The 17,767-nt window shown below is 42.9% G+C and overlaps 1 long non-coding RNA gene across 5 annotated transcripts in view; it reads left to right on the top strand.

Annotated features, from left to right (window-relative positions):
* The window catches only part of LOC129650364 (uncharacterized), a 67,533-nt gene that overhangs the window by 26,354 nt on the left and 23,412 nt on the right, over window positions 1–17,767 (top strand). For all 5 annotated transcript variants that reach the window (XR_008713729.1, XR_008713732.1, XR_008713731.1 and 2 more), the window contains 2 exons: window positions 16,567–16,644; window positions 17,606–17,668. This is a non-coding gene — a long non-coding RNA (uncharacterized LOC129650364). The remainder of the gene's footprint in view (window positions 1–16,566; window positions 16,645–17,605; window positions 17,669–17,767) is intronic.

Here is a 17,767-nt window from a genome sequence, read left to right as displayed (position 1 = left end):
GCTATAATCCTTAGGGTCTGAAAAAAGTCAGACAGGACTCAGTGACCAAACAACCACAATAAATAAATATATATATATATATATTCTTTTTTTCTCTTCCATTATAGGTTATCTCAAGATACTGAATATAGTTCCCTGTGTTATATAGTAGGTCCTTGTTGGTTATCTCGGAGAAGGCAATGGCAACCCACTGCAGTACTCTTGCCTGAAAAATCCCACTGATGGAGGAGCCTGGTAGGCTGCAGTCCATGGGGTCTCGAAGAGTCGGACATGACTGAGTGACTTCACTTTCACTTTTCACTTTCATGCATTGAAGAAGGAAATGGCAACCCACTCCAGTGTTCTTGCCTGGAGAATCCCAGGGATGGGGGAACCTGGTGGGCTGCCGTCTATGGGGTCACACAGAGTCAGACACAACTGAAGCGACTTAGCAGCAGCAGCAGTTGGTTATTTATTTTATATACAATAATGTGTATATTTTAATCCCAAACTCTGAATTTATCCTTCCCCCTGAGTTTCCCCTTTGATAATCATGTTTGTTTTCTATGTTGGGGTATCTTTTATTTTTCAGGTTCTTTTTTTATACTTTAGATAACATTTATTCATTAATTTGATTTAAATTGTTAGGCCTTTTACTGTGTGAGTTTTGCTTTCCATGACTTATTTAAGGTTCCCTCTCCCTGGGATCATAATGATATTTTGCTATACATTTTTGCCTAATATTTTATAATTTGTATTTTTGAGGGTTGAAGTTTTTAATTCATCTAAACTGTAATTTTGTGTATCATGTAAGGTAGAGATTTGCTTTTATTTATTTTATCTATATATATCCAATTCTCTCAATACCATTTATTAAATAGTCCATTTTTCTCTATTGAATTGAAATGCTTCTATATTGTATACCAATTTCCTAGGATTGTTTCTGAATTCTTTTTTAAATCATGTTTTTTTTTACCTAGTTCTAGTCTAGTCTTACAACAAAACAACACTGATTTACCTGCTCTGCAGTCTGTTTGTGTGTTTGTTTACAACTTGCATATAGATCTATATATATATCTATATATTTGTATATGTACATATCCTGCTGCTTTTACTGAAAAACTGCAGCAGGAAAGAGTAGGTACAATCTGAGAGTCACACAATGGAATATAGCAATTAAAAGAAACTGAAGTTGTTCATATCAACCTGGATAAAATTCCCAAATGTACCATTGAGTAAGAAAAACAAGCTGCATATAAATTTCATAGAGAATACCATTTATATAAAGCTCAACAATATGAAAAGCAATATTCAATGTAGTTCAGGCAGCAGCAGCAGGAGGAATACATCAGCAGTATAAACTAAAAGGAAATACATGCGAGTGATAAAAACCAAATTCAGAATTAAAGGTGGATTTACCATGAAATCACTGCCTTGTATAACTCAATGACGCTATGAGCCATGCTGTGTAGGGCCACCCAAGACTGACAGGTCATAGTGGAGAATTCTGACAAAACATGGTCCACTGGCAGAAGGAATGGCAAACCACTCCAGAATCCTTGCCGTGAGAACCCCATGAGCTGTATAAAAAGGCAAAAAGATATGACACCAAATGATGAGCCCCCTAGGCCAGAAGGTGTCCAACATGCTCCTGGGGAAGAGTGGAGGACAATTACCATTAACTCCAGAAAGAATGAATTGGCTGGACCAAAGCGGAAATGACACCCAGTTGTGGATATATCTGGTGACGAAAGTAAAATCCGATGCTGTAAAGAACAGTATTGCAAACTCAGGGTATGGTAAGGGACAGGGAGGCCTGGTGTGCTGCAGTCCGCGGGGTGGCAAAGAGTTGGACATGACTTGGTGATTGAACAACAACAACAGCTATGAAGTTTGTGTTCCGGCCTCTCACTTACACAGAACCTTTTCAAGGTCCTGTACTTGAATTTTATTTTGTAATTTTGTACTTGTTTTTTCAAAGAGGCTCTCCTCTCCCAAGTGTATTAGCCTCAGGCCTATCCCTAGAGGAGCATAAGGAAGGGGATTGGAGGGAAGAGAGAAAGGAGAGGGTGGGGAGAAGAGGAGAGGGATGAGGAGAGGAGGGGAAGCAAGGGGAGAACAAGTCTCTCCCCGGAGGTGCTGGCTCCCCAGTGCCTGCCCTGGAATTGCTGTCCAGCTCTTGGGCGCTCATGCCTGATGGCATGTTTACTGTAAACTGGAGGATGGGACAGTTCTTGGATTTAACTTGATTAACAGTCCAGGACCTCGCACAGCTCCAGGCCTGGAGGACGTGGAATAGAAACCACGTGACAGGGAAAAGTTACCAGGAGGGCTGGGCTGCTATATTTCACCCTCAGTCCATTCTTCCAGCCCTGGTACGCCATGGACACCAACACGGAGCACACAAAATGCAGAGCATGGCCAGGAGTTCTTCAGACCAGAGGCTGAGTGCTCCCGGGTTGTGTCCAGGAGAATGGTTTGGGACACCAAGCCACCCTGGAGCCACATTTCTGCTCCAGCTCCCAATCTCCTTCTTTTACTCAAAATGTATACCATTAAAGAAAGAACAAACTAACCAGAACAAAAGAGTTATTGTAACAACAGCAACGGAAATACACACCTTGAACACCTTTCCACGTGATGAAATATTCTTCTACAACATTTAAAAAGAATTTATTGAAGTATAGTTGACTAACAATGTTATATTCACTTCTGCTGTAGAGCAAAGTGACTCAGTTATGCATATATATACATTCTTTTGCTTATTCTTTTCCATGGTTTATCACAGGGTATTGAATATATTAATGGTTCCTTGTGCTATACAGTAGGTCCTTGTTGTTTATCCATCCTACATGTAACAGTTTGCACTGAGAATCCCAAACTCCTAATCCATCACCCCCACACACTTTCCTCCCCTTGGCAACCACAAGTTTGTTCTCTCTGTGGGTCTGTTTTGTTTTATAGATATGTTCATTTGTGTTGTATTTTAGACTCCACATATAAATGATATCATATGTATTTGTCTTTCTCTTTCTGACTTATCTCATTTAGTATGATCTCTAGGTCCCTCCCTCTACGTTGCTCAAATGGCATTATTTCGTTCTTTTTAATAGCTGAATAGTATTTTATTGTATAGAGGCTTCCCTGGTGGCTCAGACAGTGAAGAATCCACCTGCAATGCAGGAGACCCAGGTTCGATCCCAGAGTTAGGACGATCCATTGTATATATGTAACACATCTTTTTTATACATTCACCTGTGGACAATTAGGTAGTTTTTGTGTCTTGGCTATTGTGTACAGTGCTGCTATGAACATACAGGTGCATGTATCTTTTTGAGTTATGGTTTTGTACAGATATATGCCCAGGAGTGGGATTGCGGGATCATATGGCAACCCTATTTTTAGTTTTTTGAAAAACCTCTGTACTGTTTTTCAAAGTAGCTGTGCCAATATGCATTTCCACCAACAGTGTAGGAGGGTGCCCTTTTCTCCACACCCTCTCCAGCATTTATTGTCTTCTATAACATTTTTAATGGCTACACAGGACATGTCAAAATTGATTAAATGGTCACTACTGAGTCACTATTGTTAGATATTTAGATTGGTTCTAGTTTCTGCTCAATGCAAACATTCCTATAACTGAACCCTAGCATACAACCCTAATGAATTCTTTAGAAAAAAATTCTCATAAGTGAACTCCCTTTGTCAAAGAGGCTGACTATTTTCAAGGCTTTTGAGATGTGTTGCCAAGTATACTATCAAAAATCAACATCAATTCACACACACTTCAGTATAAGAAGCCCGTATGAAACTGAGTGAAAGTGAAAGTGAAGTCGCTCAGTCGTGTCCGACTCTTTGCAACCCCACGGACTGTAGCCCACCAGGCTCCTCGGTCTGAAGCCAATGCTAACTATTTACATTGAACAAAAGTATGTTGTCCATTGGACAGATTTTAAAAAATAGCACCTCATAGCTTTAATTTGCCATCAGTCCAAGATTCAACTGCCTCATGTTCATTGGACACTTGAGTTTCTTCTGAGTTGATTTACTATTCTTGTGCTTTACTCTGTCCTCCATTGAGACATTCCTCTTTTTCTTATTGATTAGTAACAACTTTTCATACGTTATGACATTAAGTTTTTTTCATGTATGCTGTTAATACTTTCCTTTTTGTTTTGCCATTTGCCCATATGGTTTATTGTGGCTTTGACACTTTGTTCAGCCGCTAAGTCACGTCCGTTTCCTTGGTTTATCTTTGAAATTTTGGGGGACTCTCTTTTTCTCCAAAGAGTTAGTCATTTCATGAAAGTCACCTCTTTTTCTTAAGCAGTTTTTAAATGGAACTTTAATTATATACTTACTGAGTCTCTTTCTGGACTTTTCTGTTTAATTGATGTGTATTCTGTTGCCAGCGTTATGTTAATTATTGTAATTACAGTGTAGGCAATTCTAGTATTATGGAAAGTTCTCATTATTTCTTTTTCTTTTTTTGTGTCAAGATTAGTTTGGTTGTCCTTGTGTGCATATTCCTCCAGAATCATTCTGGCAATTCTCCTTTTTCTTTTCTTTACTTGTAATATTATGAGCATTAATGATTTTTCTGAAACCAAAACACAGCCCTGACCAAAACATGTGGTTGGAGAAGAGAGAAAAAGTGTAACAGTTACCAGGTTAGGTAAGATTTTTTGCTCTAACCATTTCCAAGTAACCAGACCTTAAATTCCTCTAATATGTTCCAAAGACCTACCACCCATGGCATAAATGAAAACCTTCTGTGTAAAAGGAGAGATAAAGAGAATATAAGGACATATGGGTAGAAGTAAAAGAAAGAAAACAGAGTCTGAGATTAAGAAGAACACAAAGACACAGGAAATCAAAGTGCTGCAAGGAGCCTGAAAAAATGATCTATGGTTTTCATTTGTTGATCATCATTCAGTTTTCACTTCTATAAACAAAAACTCTCTATGTTTTTAAAAAGCCACTGAAATTTTTTATCTGTCCCCTAACTTATGATGTATAGGACTGACATTTCAGAGAGTTACAAAAGAACAGAATCTTGGTGTTTATTTCCTGCCCAATGCAGGAATCCCCCTGCAGCACTTCTCCTAGGAGTGGCTGTCCAGCTTCTGCTTGGTTGCTGCCTGACCAGGCCCTGACTCATCAAGCTCATCTCATGTTTAAACAGCCTAATTATTAGAAGGTTCTTGCTGCTAGAAAGTAAAAATCTGTCTTCCAGCATTCTTCTCCCCAACCCTTTGCCCTGATTCTGCCTTTCTGAGCCAAGCTTGGCCTTCATCGCTTTGGACTTGGCTCTCCTGTCCCCTCCAGTTTTATCTTCCCTGGACTTGTCATTGCTGACCAGTCCTTTTGGAACAGAGTTCTTGGTCTCTCCACATCCCAGTCTCTCCTCTGGAAGTATAAAATAGACAGCATTTCTTTTAAAGGTGAAACGCAGAAGTTAACAGAATTCTCCAGATTGCACCTGACCAGTGCAGTAAGTTGGGAGAACTTCATTCCTTACTTGGCATTTTTTTCAAATGGATACACCTCAGGTTACATTCAGGTTTAAGATAAAAAGACTCAAGCTTCAGTTATTCAGCCTTAATCAGGGAAAAATAAGGTCTTTCCCTGATCCTTTTCACCTAAGCAAGAGAACAGATCTCACAGGTGAGATGAACTTTGTTCTTTAATTTTTATTGGCGTATAGTTGCTTACAATGTTGTGTTGGTTTCTGTGTGTGTATGTGCTCAGTTGTGTCCGACTCTTCTAGACCACATGGATTGTAGCCGGCCAGACTCCTCTGTCCATGCGATTTCCCAGGCAAGAATACCGGAGCGGGTTGCCATTCCTTTCTCCAGGGGATCTTCCCGACCCCAGGATTGAACCCACATCTCTTTCGTCCCCTGCATTGGCAGGCAGATTCTTTACCATTGCACCACCTGGAAGCCTGTGTTAGTTTCTACTGCACAACAAAGTGAATCAGCTGTACATATACATACATCCCCTCTTTTTGGGATTTCCTTCCCATTTAGATCACCACAGAGTACTGAGTAGAGTTCCCTGTGCTATCAGTTTTATGCAAATTAGTGTGTATATATGTCAATCCCAACCTCCCAATTCATCGCACCAGCACCCCTTCCTCCTTGGTATCCCTACATTTGTTCTCTACATCTGCATCTCAAAAATGAACTTTTAACAGACTTCAGTGAAATTGGGAGAAGTCTTTAAAGACAAGAATAAGGGGGGTGGGGAATGGTCTTCCCATGTAAAAGCTGGAAGAGTCCATGTTGTGGAATTTGGGGAGCTATGAAAACTTCAGTGCCCACGGAAAGCCAGTGTTTGCCCACCAATGAAGAAACCCCTGGATGCCTCACTTGTGGGGGTGCCTTACTCCAGGCATAGGTCTCTGCCCAGGCAGTCAGCTTTTGAAAATTGAGTTTTTGCCACCTTTCAGTCTTGCCTCTCAGGACTGACTGGAAGCAAGGAGAGCTTAAATCTCTGCCTTATCTATGCCAACGTGTGTGCCTTTCTGTACAAAATGGAAATTACTACTCGGGACCCCAATTATTCTGAGTCTGGTACCCTTGGAGTCCTGCAGAGCCTCAATCAGGCCCTCCTGGCCACTTCTCACGAATCCACAGAGAACCTGACTCCAGAGATGCCCACCTTGGGCTCATCTTTCCATTTCTCTTCCCCATGGAGCTCTGCCATCAGCGCCCCAAGCCGACTGCGCAGGTGTGGGCAGGAAGGAGGCTATAGTGACCCTGCCATTGAGCTCTGGCCCTGGGGCACACAAGCCACTGCAGTGGGGGCAGAGCAGGAAACTACAGCCTCACTAGCCGCCGCATGTGACTGGCCCTTGCCTGCTGCCTCCAGACCCGGAAAAATCTGGCATATTCACAAATCGGCCCTACTTGAAATCCAGGAAGAGGTGTAATTACAGTGCTCAGGATCTCAACTTTCTGTGTTGCCCTGAATCCAGGCATACAGCATAGTGAGTGACGTCAGAAACTAAACACTGGCTTTCCAGGCAGGGAGGAGGCCGGATGCCCGAGGGAGGAGGGGACGGTGCAACCTCACTGAACTTCCATTGGCGGAACATGAGCATGTGGTCCTAAGAGACCTAGGATCTTCCCTGAGCAAGAGCCCACAGACGTTTACTCCACTAGTTTATTGTCTGTGGGCCGAGCCCATCCCACCTCTGCTTTCTATTAATCTAATCTCTTTTAGGGTAAAATCCAGTTTGGAATATGTTACATACATGCCATACACTGCTAGTCTTCCTGGTAAGTAAAGTCACTGAAAAAACACACAGCTGCCAGTTTTATCTGAATGTTTGCCACCATATAAGGAGAAGAGGTGGTGTTGAATGCTTTATTTTTTAAAAATTTAATTGTAGGATAATTGATTTACAATGTTTTGGTCTCTGCTGTACAACAACGTGAACTAGCTGTTAGTATACATATATCCCCTCCCTCTTGAGTCTCCTCCCACCCCTCTAGGTTGTCACAGACCAGGGGGTTGAGCTCCCTGTACTATACAGCAAATTCCCACTGGCTATCTGTTTTACATATGGTTATATATAAGTTTGATGTTACTCTCTCACTCCATCCTGCTCTCTCCTTACCCCAACTGTGTCCACAAGTCTCAGCAGTGCTTTCTTGTTTTGGTCTGGCTGGCTAGAAAGTAGATCTCTCTTTGCAAAGTGTACCATCTTGAGCCCTGTGTACGGTCCTCAGCCCCAGGACGGTCAGATGAGAAGGATGTGAGTGATGAAAAAGAGAGCCATCCGGAATCCAGGCTCCAGGCTGGGTCCTCCTTCCTTCAGGAACTCTAAGCCCTTGGTTGGGGGACACACCCATGCCCTCCTCCCTTATCCCTTAGTCTCCACTAAGGTTTGAAACAACGTTTGCTAAACAATTACCTTGGGTGCATAACTTTTCCTTCATGTATCTTTTCTCCCAAACTCAGCCATCTCCCTCACAGCTCATCCCTCTGCTCAAGAGGAAAATAACAGTTCTTTTTTTTTAAAAAGATATTTATTTTTAAAAAATGTATTTATTTGGCAGTGCTGGGTCTTAGTTGCGGTATGTGGGATCCAGTTCCCCCAACAGGAATCAAACCTGGGCCCCTGCAATGGGAGCTCGGAGTCTTAGCCACTGGACCACCAGGGAAGTTCCAAAAATAAGGGTTCTTGAATGAATAAACAAACCTCTAACACTCATTTGACAGGTTCTTAATGAGAAGCTGTGCCCTTTGACAATGTTTCTGCAGACTGAGCAACACTGGGGAAGCTTTTTAGGTCAGAATAGAAATAAATAAATAATATTATTTTCAATTAAGAAGTTAGACACCCAACAAAGAACTGGATCTTTATATTCTACTCTGAACCTTTATACTCTGGGTTAGAATGTCCCTTCAAAGGTCATTCTTGAGCTATCTAATGGCTTGAGATTCTTTTTTTAAAGTGTTTTTTGATGTGGACTATTTTTTTTTTTTTTTTTTTTTAATTTTATTTTATTTTTAAACTTTACATAACTGTATTAGATTTGCCAAATATCAAAATGAATCCGCCACAGGTATACATGTGTTCCCCATCCTGAACCCTCCTCCCTCCTCCCTCCCCATTCCATTTTTAAAGTCTTTTTTATTGAATTTGTTACAGTTCTTGTTGTTCAGTCCCTAAGACCTGTCCCATTCTTTTCCAGCTGGTGGACTGCAGCACTTTGTACAATACTGCTATTTTTTAGTGTTTTGATTTTTTGACCATTAAGCATACAGAATCTTAGCTCCCCAATCAGTGATTGAACCTGCACCCCCTGCATTGAAAGGCAAGAAGTCTTGAACACTGGACCATCAGGCAAGTCCCTGATTTGAGATTTTTAAAAAATATTTTAGCATGGCAAATTGTCAGCAAATTCAAGAGAAGAAAGAGCCCTCATAGATCTACCACTCAACTTCAACAAATTCAACTCACAGCTGATTTTATATCACTTACACCCCATGTGTTCATTGTGTAACCCCACCCTGCTCCCAACCAGGATTATCTGGAAGAAAACACATCACATCATTTTATTCCTAAATATAGAGTGTCCCTCTAAAAGGTAACATCTTGTTTTTTGTTGTTTTTATTTTTTAAATTTCTTGGCGGCACTGGGTGGCTTATGGGATCTTAGTTTCACCACCAGGGATTGAACCCACAACGCCTGCATTGAAAGTGGGGAGTCTTAATCACTGGACCACCAGGCAAGTCCCAGATAACATCTCGTTTTGAATAATTATTTCTGTGCAGACTCTGAAGGCTAATGAGCTCCCTCAAAAATACACATGGGCCAGGGGCCTATTACCCATGACATGGGACTCTATGAATGCACTAAAATTATGCTTCATACTTACCCTACCACTACGCTCAGTTTCCCAGTTGCCTGCACTCAGCTGGACTGGCTTCATAAGAGAGAGTTATAGGGATTTTCCTGGTGGTCCAGTGGTTAGCACTTCACCTTTCAATGCAGGGGGTGCGGGCTTGATCCCTGGTTCAGTTCAGTTCAGTTCAGTCGCTCAGTCGTGTCCGACTCTTTGCGACCCCATGAACCACAGCACGCCAGGCCTCCCTGTCCATCACCAACTCCCGGAGTTCACCCAGACTCACGTCCATCGAGTCAGTGATGCCATCCAGCCATCTCATCCTCTGTCGTCCCCTTCTCCTCCTGCCCCCAATCCCTCCCAGCATCAGAGTCTTTTCCAATGAGTCAACTCTTCGCATGAGGTGGCCAAAGTACTGGAGTTTCAGCTTTAGCATCATTCCTTCCAAAGAAATCCCAGGGCTGATCTCCTTCAGAATGGACTGGTTGGATCTCCTTGCAGTCCAAGGGACTCTCAAGAGTCTTCTCCAACACCACAGTTCAAAAGCATCAATTCTTTGGCACTCAGCCTTCTTCACAGTCCAACTCTCACATCCATACATGACCACAGGAAAAACCATAGCCTTGACTAGACGGACCTTTGTTGGCAAAGTAATCTCTGCTTTTGAATATACTATCTAGGTTGGTCATAACTTTCCTTCCAAGGAGTAAGCATCTTTTAATTTCATGGCTGCAGTCACCATCTGCAGTGATTTTGGAGCCCCAAAAAATAAAGTCTGACACTGTTTCCACTGTTTCCCCATCTATTTCCCATGAAGTGATGGGACCAGATGCCATGATCTTCGTTTTCTGAATGTTGAGCTTTAAGCCAACTTTTTCACTCTCCACTTTCACTTTCATCAAGAGGCTTTTACGAGTTCCTCTTCACTTTCTGCCATAAGGGTGGTGTCATCTGCATATCTGAGGTTATTGATATTTCTCCCGGTAATCTTGATTCCAGCTTGTGCTTCTTCCAGCCCGGCGTTTCTCATGATGTACTCTGCATATAAGTTAAATAAGCAGGGTGACAATATATAGCCTCGACATACTCCTTTTCCTATTTGGAACCAGTCTGTTGTTCCATGTCCGGTTCTAACTGTTGCTTCCTGACCTGCATACAAATTTCTCAAGAGGCAGATCAGGTGGTCTGGTATTCCCATCTCTTTCAGAATTTTCCACAGTTTATTGTGATCCACACAGTCAAAGGCTTTGGCATAGTCAATAAAGCAGAAATAGATGTTTTTCTGGAACTCTCTTGCTTTTTCCATGATCCAGCAGATGTTGGCAATTTGATCTCTGGTTCCTCTGCCTTTTCTAAAACCAGCTTGAACATCAGGAAGTTCATGGTTCACGTATTACTGAAGCCTGGCTTGGAGAATTTTGAGCATTACTTTACTAGCGTGTGAGATGAGTGCAATTGGGGAGCTAAAATCCCACATGCCTTGCAGCCAAAAGACCACAGCCTAAAACAGAAGCAATATTGTAACAAATTCAATAAAGAATTTAAAAATGATCCACATCAAAAAAATCTTTAAAAAAAGAGAGAGAGGATTAAATGCAGAGACTTGGAAACCAACTGGCTTAGAATACCAGCTCTACCACTTCTTATCTCTGTGATATTAGGCAAAGCATTTAACTTCTCTGTGCCTCAACTTCCTCATCTAAAAGCCAAGCTAATTAAGCCCATGCATATGCATACTTGCTAAGTTGCTTCAGTTGTGTCCAACTTTTTGTGACCCTATGGACTGTAGCCCGCCAGGCTCCTCTGTCCATGGGATTCACCAGGCAAGAATACTGGAGTGGGTTGCCATTTCCTTCTCCAAGGGATCTTCCTGACCCAGGGATCAAACCCATATCTCCTGTAGCTCCTGCATTGCAGGTGGATTCTTTTACTGATGAGCCACCAGGAAAGCCCAATTAAGCCCATGCTGCTGCTACTGCTGCTAAGTTGCTTCAGTTGTGTCTGACTCTGTGCGACCCCATAGACGGCAGCCCACCAGGCTCCCCTGTCCCTGGGATTCTCCAGGCAAGAACACTGGAGTGGGTTGCCATTTCCTTCTCCAATGCATGAAAGTGAAAAGTGAAAGTGAAGTTGCTCAGTCATATCTGACTCTTTGAGACCCCATGGACTGCAGCCCACTAGTCTCCTCCATCCATGGGATTTTCCAGGCAAGAGTACTGGAGTGGGTTGCCATAATTAAGCCCATATAATACAACAAAGAAAAAAAATACCCAATTGAAAAATGGGCAGAATATCTAAATAGACATTTCTCCAAAGAAGACATATAGATGGCCAAAAGGCATATGAAAAGATGCTCAACATCTCTAATTATTAGAGAAATGCAAATCAAAACTACAATGAGATGCTACCTCATACCAGTCAGCATGGCCATCATTAAAAAGTCTACAAAGAGCAAATACTGGAGAGTATGTGGAGAAAAGGGAACCCTCCTGCATTGTGGGTGGGAATGTAAATTGGTATAGCCACTATGGAAAACAGTATGGAGTTTTCTTAAAAAGCTAAAAATGGAGTTGCCATATAATCCAACAATTTCACTCCTAGGCATGTCTGGACAAAACCATAATTTGAAAAGATACTCGCACCCCTATGTTCATAGCAGCACTATTCACAAAAGCCAAGACATGGAAACAACTTAAATGTCCATTGACAGATGAATAGATAAAGAAGATGTGGTGCACATATGCAATGGAATACTACTCATGCCATTTGCAGCAACATGGTTGGACCTAGAGATCATCATACTAAGTTAAGTAGGTCAGAAAGAGAAAGACAAATACCATGTGGTATCACTTACATGTGAAATCTAAGCTATTACACAAATGAACTTATCTGTGAAACAGACACAGACTCACAGGCAGAGAGAACAGCCTTGTGGTTGCCAAGGAGGGTGGGGGGTGGGGGAGGGAAGAATTGGGTGCTTGGATTAGCACAGGTATGGTGTGGCTAAAAAAGTTGAAAAATAAAGTTAAAAAAAGTTTTTTTTAAAAAAAAACTAGAAAGACAACATGAAAATATTAATGCTTGTTTTTTCTCAAAGGAGCAACAAAAAGTCATTTTAATTCTTTGTGTTTCAATTTTCTGAATGTTGTGCAATGAACATGAATGATTTGTTCGTTATGGAAAGATTATTGTTTAAACATGGGCTTCCCGAGTGGCTCAGTGGTGAAGAATCTGCCTGCTATGCAGGAACACAGGTTGGATCCCTGGATCAGGAAGATCCTCCAGAGAAGGAAATGGCAACCCACTCCAGTATTCTTGCCTAGGAAATCCCATGGACAAAAGAGCCTGGCGGGCTACAGTCCATGGAGTCACAAAGAGTCAGACATGACTGAGTGACTAACACACACACACATCGTTTAAAAGCAGGATACATAATTGTATAGGCAGGGTGTTTCAGTTATGCAAAATAGATGAAAACAGAAAGATATTAATGGGAGAATTGTGGGTGATTTTTTTCTTTATATTTTTAGGTTTTTCAAAGTATTCTGCTCTGAGAGCAATAAGTTGTTTGAGGTTGTTGTTCAGTCACTCAATCCTGTGACCCCCATGGACTCTTTGTGATTCCAAGGACTGCAGCATGCCAGGCTTCCCTGCCCTTCACTATCTCCTGGAGTTTGCTCAAACTCATGTCCATTGAGTTGGTGATGCCATCCAACCATCTCATCCTCTGTCACTTGAGGACATTGGTTCAAATGGGGAAACTGAGGCACAGAAGACCAAGGGGAAGGCTCTTGGGCTCCACGTACACCTCTGCCTGCCTGGCCCAAGCTAGAGCAGAGTGGTCAGTCCTCCCCAGTGATGCCTCCTTTTGGGTTCATTCCTGACCCCTGACTTAGAGCTTGAGGCTGTAAATGACTGTCACATGATAACAGGGTGCAATCTCCAAGCCTTTCATTCTCAACCAAAAAGCAGCAAAAAGAAACCTCAGGAGGAGAGAAGAAACGGTCTGCGGGGCCCCACATGTGTGGGGGTGACATAGAAGATGCTTGACACGGCCAAGGCGTCATTCTGACCATCTGCAGGGGCAGGGAGCCAGCCCTCAGCTGGACTACTGCAGATTCCAGACTGCAGGCATCTCCCCACTGCAGCTGCCAGCTGCGAGGGAGGGGCGGGCCCTGCAGAGAGACTTGTGCACCAGAGATAGCAGCCTACTCATAGCCCAGAGATTCTGGGCCTCCCCAGTCTACTTCCCCAACCAGTGTGTCTGGAACAAAATGAACAAGGAACAAACAAAAACAAATCGCCACAAGGACAGAAAAAAAAAAAAGGAAGAATGGAAGAATAGTACTTTCTAGAAGAGAAGTTAGATCTGATGATGACGCAAGTGACAGCCAGTGGGGTTAGGGCAGGGTGGCCCTCTGGGCAAAGTTGGGAGTTAGAGCCACAGGCCAGGGGTCCCCCACTGGCTCCCACTATATGATCCAAGGCATGTGCCCCTCCCAGGGCAGTGCCCTATCTGTTGTTGTTTAGTCGCTCGGTCATGCCCGACTCTTTTGTGACCCCATGAACGGTAGTCCGCCAGGCTCCTCTGTCCATGGGATTTCCCAGGCAAGAATACTGGAATGGGTTCTCCAGGGCATCTCCCTGACCCAGGGATCAAACCCATGCATCTTCTGCATTGGCAGGCAGATTCTTTACCCACTCAGCCACCAGGGAAGCCCCAGTGCCCATCTACAAGAGGCAAATGCCACCAAAGGGTTAAGAATGTGTCCTTGCTTCTGGAAGGGACATTACAGCTACACATCTGCCCTAATACCCTCAGGAAGGGGCAGGTGGTTTGGTCTTCCCACCTATGCCTGTTCAGACTTGAATGTCAGAGCAGCTTGCTATGGCTGTCACACTCACTGCTTCCAGGTCTGCAGTGGAGGAAATAGCCCCCAGCTCAGCGATCCCCACACAGGGAGGCTGAGTGGACGGTCTCTGCTTTGTCCTGCGCTGTGTGTGAGGACAAATCCAGCCTGGACTGTCTTCCATGTATTCGGCTCTGAGACACTCCGTTGTCCATGTCCTTTTCCACGTCCAGCAGCCCACATGGCCTGGAGGCCCTTCACATATCTGTCCATTGGCCTCAGGGTAAAGTGAACTTGAGGGATTTTTCCCCAGGTGGAATGGAGGCCAAAAAGTAATCAGTGGCTCATTGCCATTAAAACTTCAGATATGGTCCTGGAAGCTTTAGAGACATCCCCAGTCTGTTTGAGGGTAGTTACTTACCTATCTTTAGACAAGAAATGTGTCTAGCAGTGATTTCAAGGCAAGCCTACGGAAGGAGAGAAACTCTGACAATGTGAATAGTAGGAAGACTCATTCTCCCTTACTCCCTAGCTTCTCAAGTTCATAGATTGCTATTAAAATTCCACCAGTGGCTTCCCTGGTGGTTCAGTTGTTAAGAATCTGCCTGCCAAAGCAGAGGACACGAGTTTGATCCCTGGTCCAGGAAGATCCCGCATGCCACAGAGCAACTAAGTCCATGCACCACAATTCTGAAGCCCAGGTGCATAGCGCCAGTGCTCTGCAACAAGAGAAGCCGCCACAATAAGAAGCCCGTGCGCCACAGCTAGAGACTAGTCCCTACTCACCACAACTAGAGAAAGCTCATGGGCAGCGATGAAGACCCAGTGCAGCCATAAATAAATAAAAAATGAAATCCCATGAAATCCTTCCATTGGCATCCATTTAACTTTGTAATTTGGTTCAGGTTTAGGGTGTATCCTTTTAGGCCTGTCACTGGGCAAGATAGGGAGGAGGATATAACAGAAGAGTGAGATGTGGTCCCAGGCTCCCCAGTCCAGAGAGGACCCAGTCCAGGAAAAACTCACTTCATGGGCTGAAACTGACCCAGGACAGCTCAGACAACAAGTTCTGAACCATACTATGTGAAACAGTCCTTAAGGACACTCATCCTAAATTACCATGAACCCCAAAGAACCCGCATTCAGGACCAAATCCTAAAATGCATCCCTTGCAAGTGAATACCAGCCTGGAAAAAGAACATGCTGTAGGGGTGATCCTCTGCCTTGGAAAGAAGGAACTACAGGATGACACTCAAAATCATGCCTGGGCACTCTAGGTTATCAGTGTCCATCTACAGGCAACAGCAGCTGGGCCTTTAAAAATAGTATCCGGCAGTGTTTATACGTATTCTACCCTGAGGATAGCACAGAGGAGATGATTCAATGGACATGAACTTGGGCAAACTCTGGGAGATAGAGAAGGACAGGGAAGCCTGGTGTGCTGCAATCCATGGGGTCTCAAAGTTGACACGATGTAGACTCTGAATAGCAACACCACCAACTTACTTCAACAGCACGCAAGCTGCTTGTGGCCGCCAGATCCAACCGCAGGCCTCAGATACACCCAACAAGCCCACCTCTCATTTGTTGCATTTATTCTCTTAGGTGGCATCATATTTCTTTCTCTTTTTCTTATATTAATTTCTATTGGAGTATAGTTGCTTTCCAATGTTGTGTTAGTTTCTACTGTACAGCAAAATGAATCAGCTACACATGTACATACATCCCCTCTTTTTTGGGTTTCCTTCCCATTCAGGTCACCATAGAGCACTGAGTAGAGTGCCCTGTGCTATACAGTAGGTTCCCATTGTTATCTATTTTAGACATCAGTTCAGTTCAGCTGCATAGTCATTCAACTCTGTGACCCCATGAACTGCAGCACGCCAGGCTTCCCTACTATTTTAGACATAGCAGTGTATATATGCAGAGAAGGCAATGGCACCCCACTCCAGTACTCTTGCCTAGAAAATCCCATGGACGGAGGAGCTTGGTAAGCTGCAGTCCATGGGATCGCTAAGAGTTGGACACGACTGAGCTACTTCATTTTCACCTTTCACTTTCATGCATTGGAGAAGGAAATGGCAACCCACTCCAGTGTTCTTGCCTGGAGAATCCCAGGGACGGGGAAGCCTGGTGGGCTGCCGTCTCTGGGGTCGCACAGAGTCGGACACGACTGAAGCGGCTTAGCAGCAGCAGCAGTGTATATATGTTAATCTTTTCTCTTTGGAGGTCCAGTTCATGCCTTCACTGATGTCTCTGGTTGCTCTTCCAATTCTATGTCAGAATTAGTTAATGATTTTAACTAGCTCATTAACAGAACTGGTTAACGATTTATTTTCTGTCTCATATTTAGGTTTTTATTGTCGTTCTTTAGGGTAGAACAGATGATACTTCTTTGAGCCCCATCTTGGTACCTCCACAAAGCCAACAGTCCAGTCATGAGGGAATAATGGTAAAGACCATTCTCAGTATCTAATGATTGTCCATGCTCTGTCATTTGACTCATACAAGGAGCTCTAGTAAACATTTGCTAGCTGCTTCGGAAAGCAAGTGGGTTAATACCTAATGACAACACTGTTACCACTGAGTCCAGGCTCCTACTGCTCATTGAAAGATAGGACAATAAATCAAGATATGAGTTGTTAGGGCAAGGAATAGTTAGTGACTTTATTCAGAAAGCCAGCAGTTGGAGAAGATGGACTAGTGTCCCAAAAAACACTCTTCTCTGTTAGAATTCAGACTTCTTTTATACTAAAAGGCTAAGAAGTAAAGACCTTGTTCCAGCCAGACTTTGGTAGAAATGTGTTAATTTCTGCCTTCCTATAGCTATTCACAGATGGGCCTGGTCAGGAAGTTTCCTGTGAGCTAAACAAAAGTATTTTAGCTTAATGCTCATTACCTGGGCGGAAGGGTTCCTGCAGTCTTTGTGTATGACTTAAGTTTATAGGCAACATTCCTTTAGAGATTATCTTATAATAGGATACAAAGTTTCTTCCCTCCTAGAGCAGAACTTGCACCTTAGCCTGAGCTGGTTGGATTTTTGTATGCTACTGTTCAAACCTTTGCTCATCAGCAGAAGAATTACAATCAAAACAGTCATTATTCCAGATAGTGATTTGTAGAGTCAATGATAATTCCCATCATGTGTGATAAACATCATGTTTGTGAATAATAATTACATGTAAAGCACAAACATATCCAAGACATACTGCAAAACTGAAATCCACATGCTACCTCCTTCTCAGGGAAGAATGATAAGCAAACCATGCGTTTTGTTTTTATTTACACACCTGGTTCCAAAGCTAATGGTTAGTGTATTTGCCTTGTTAGAAGACCTAGAATTATGAGCTGTTTATATGATGCATATGAAGTTGATAAGTTAGTGCCTAAAAAAGATACTTATTTCTATGCAGATGCCCCCATTTTGGACAGAATGGAACAAATGATTCTTCACTTGGATGGAAGTAAACACACAGGTAAGAGGAATTAACTTGCTAATTTTTTCTCCTTTCCTAGTATATATATTAGTCTTTGTGTCCTGTATACAAAAGTACACATGCATTCATACTCAGTTG

Source organism: Bubalus kerabau, chromosome 4, assembly GCF_029407905.1.
Source record: "Bubalus kerabau isolate K-KA32 ecotype Philippines breed swamp buffalo chromosome 4, PCC_UOA_SB_1v2, whole genome shotgun sequence".
NCBI classification, from domain to species: Eukaryota; Metazoa; Chordata; class Mammalia; order Artiodactyla; family Bovidae; genus Bubalus; species Bubalus kerabau.
Note: the sequence above shows the minus strand (reverse complement) of the source record. Positions and strands in the feature narration are given on the sequence as shown.